Source organism: Tachypleus tridentatus, chromosome 8 (genome assembly GCF_004210375.1).
Source record: "Tachypleus tridentatus isolate NWPU-2018 chromosome 8, ASM421037v1, whole genome shotgun sequence".
In the NCBI taxonomy this organism is placed as follows: Eukaryota; Metazoa; Arthropoda; class Merostomata; order Xiphosura; family Limulidae; genus Tachypleus; species Tachypleus tridentatus.
In genome coordinates this window covers 15,098,286-15,101,575 of record NC_134832.1, presented here as the reverse complement: position 1 = coordinate 15,101,575, position 3,290 = coordinate 15,098,286, and the positions used below count along the sequence as shown (strand labels likewise).

Sequence of the window (3,290 nt, the reverse complement as noted above, 5' to 3'; positions counted from 1 at the left end):
TATCTGCAATAGCTGTCCCTAATTTAGCAGTGTAAGACTAAAGGAAAGGCAGCTAGTCATCACCATCCCCCGCCATCTCTTGGGCTACTTTTTTTGCGTAAAATTCAAAACAAACCAAACCCTTTGTTTTTTTATGAGTAACGACAAGTAATAAATAGAAATACATGTTATAAATTTGATTATAATTTATTATTTAAAGCTATTCGGATAAATTCTACTCTTCTCTTTGTTTTTTTATATACCCCTCCAGCAACACAGCAGTATGTCTGCTGACGTATAGTGCTAGAAACCGAGTTTCGATACCCGTGGTGAATAGGCTTCAGATAGCCCTTTGTGTAACTTTGTTCTTAATTTTAAACAAACAAACAAACATTATTCTTCAGTAGTTGGAGCTTAGGTACTTAATATTATTCTTCGTGTGCTTAAGGCAGTGTTACATTTTCAGACAGTTTCTTTTCTTTTTCTCAACCTCTGGAGATATTCTTTTTATGAATATTATTCCTATTATATTTTTAATGTTGATTTTCAAAATTGTTTCTTGGGATTTATAATGCCATTTGGATTTCATATTGGCAGTAGTGAGTCTATGATTACAGAATGGATATGTCTTCATGATGGTTGATTTTTTTGGTTTGTTTGGGAATTTCGCACAAAGCTACTCGAGGGCTATCTGTGCTAGCCGTCCCTAATTTAGCAGTGTAAGACTAGAGGGAAGGCAGCTAGTCATCACCACCCACCGCCAACTCTTGGGCTACTCTTTTACCAACGAATAGTGGGATTGACCGTCACATTATACACCCCCACGGCTGGGAGGGCGAGCATATTTAGCGCGACGCGGGCACGAACCCGCGACCCTCGGATTACGAGTCGCACGCCTTACGCGCTAGGCCATGCCGGGCCATGATGGTTGATCAGTGGCCATGTGGTTGAAGTACTCGACTCGTAATTTGAGGGTCACGGATTCTAATCCCCGTCAAACCAAACATGCTCGCCTTTTCAGCCGTAGGGTCGTTATAATGTTACGATCAATCCCACTATTCGTTGGTAAAAGAGTAGCCCAAGAGTTGGCGGTGAGTGATGATGACTAGCTGCCTTCCCTCTAGCCTTACCTTACTAAATTACGGACGGCTAGCGCAAATAGCTCTCGTGTAAAATTGCGCGAAATTCATAACAATCCAAAATAATCAGTGCTTTCGAAAATTACTGTTAATCTATTTTATTAAAGATCCTACTGAATAGTCTTTTTAAAAGTATTTATAAAGAAACGTCTTTTTTATATCATTTTATGTCACTTTGAAATACAAAATGTGTCATGATGTCCTCGTATTATGAAATATCCTGTTAAGGTAGAATACTCAGTATTTAATAAATAACATAATGTCATATTTATTTTTAACCTTGACTATTAGTTAAAAGTGCTGTAAAAACACGCTACACATATGACGTCACTTCTACGAATATGCTTAACCCTCACGTAATCTTGCTTCTTGCTGCAGTAGAAAAGCAGGTTGTTCCTTTTCTCTCTTTTATTTAGGAGTTCGAGTCCGTATGTCGGTAAGAGGCGTGAATATTTATTTAGAAAGTAAAGAGTGAAACTACCTGTACGATATCTACAACTTAACCTACTACTTACTCTACTATAAGCCTCTGCAGCGAATCCTGTTTTATGTGCTCTACTTTCTGTATCTCGTGAAGCGTTTGTTAGTTGGAACGTTCGTTATAGTGCCTAATAGCATAGACAAGTAGTAACTAAACACAGGAGTTCTTGAAGATTAAAAATGGTTTTATTACGTGTAGATTTTAACGTACAGTGACACTTGTGAAGTGATATGCACAGAAAACTGCTCTCTGAAAGTCATGTTTTAATTTTCATTGTTCTAAATAGGTAACTTCTAGTGTTAACTTATAACTGGTACAAGGATTTGTTAAATAATCTACCCTGCATCCAAAACTGTAATTGTACTAAACGTTTAATAACTTGCTATGCGTATTAAGTTTCTTGTCCTTTTAATATTGGATATCGCATTGGCCTAATAAGTTTTTATAAATTTTAATTATTTCTTCTATCTTAAGTGCTTCGCCTATGGAATTTTGGATTCCAGAGAAAAATGGGTGAAGTACACGGTTATAACCATAAAATACTATTTCACTTTCAGAACGTAACTTTGTATTTCCATGTTATAATTAAGGTTTCGTGTTTAATTCTGGAAAAAATGCTTTAAGCGTAAATTGCTAGTTATTAAATGTATGTTAAAAATAATTATTAGCCTTTAATAATAAAACTAACGCAACCTCTTATTACTTTCAGTATTTATTATTATGAATGCTACACTTCGAGCTAACTTAAAGAAAAAAGCAGTACTGATATTGTCATTGTCAGTTTGCATTTTAACACTCCCTATTTAAAAGTGTAATATATATAAAAGATTCATTTTACAGTAAAATCGGCTACATTTGTAAGTTGCAACTTCGTACTGAAACCTAAGTACTTAAGTTCAACCTTTTCTTTCCAAATTTTGAGGTCTGCGACACACACCACTTCAGTAAGAGAAGTAAAGCAAAAACATAGGCAGACGAAACTAAGTTGCGTGGAAGAGCAAACGTGCATGTGAGACCTGAACGTCGCAATTCGATGGGGATCAGGGAGTCTGTTCTCCAGCCAATGTGGCATTTATAGAACTTTTAGAAATTTATAGAAATTTTATCTTTAAGTTAATTAAATGTAGAGGTGTATCAAATTTGTTTGCCAACGTAGTTTTTTATTCTTAATATTAATATATTTCAATATACAAATTTTACTAAAGCTTATAATAATGGTTATTACAAATAATGATTTATACACAAAATTTGACACTGTGAACAACATTGAGTATCTCATCTAGAACTTCCATAATATTTTGTTTAGGGTTTGTGGTGAACGAATTAATTCTGAATTGATATATAATACACCCACAATTAACTTAATTGGAAGTTAGTTCGCTCTTCGCTGATCGTGCATAATATAATTTTGTGAATATACTAACCAGCTATATAAAACCAACAATATAAACGATCACTCATATTTACACACACACACACACTACATTGTTGATTCTTGCACTTGAGAATGTTCTGCAACTTTAGCGAATAAATGAGAATTTTGCAATACATTTAACAGTAAGCTACATGCGTATCTAAATGTATATTTAATTGAAACAAACATCTATATTAAAATAAATCTATCATAGTGATTCAGTCACATGGAACATACATGGCAAAATGTAGAGATTAGTGTATGGCAACCTAAAATT

The 3,290-nt window shown here is 34.4% G+C and overlaps 1 long non-coding RNA gene across 1 annotated transcript; it reads left to right on the top strand.

Annotated features, from left to right (window-relative positions):
* The first annotated feature begins 1,439 nt into the window (after window positions 1-1,439).
* On the top strand, window positions 1,440-2,738 carry LOC143224100 (uncharacterized). The gene is made up of 2 exons (XR_013013209.1): window positions 1,440-1,554; window positions 2,522-2,738. It is a non-coding gene; the product is annotated as an uncharacterized LOC143224100 (long non-coding RNA).
* Window positions 2,739-3,290: the final 552 nt, after the last annotated feature.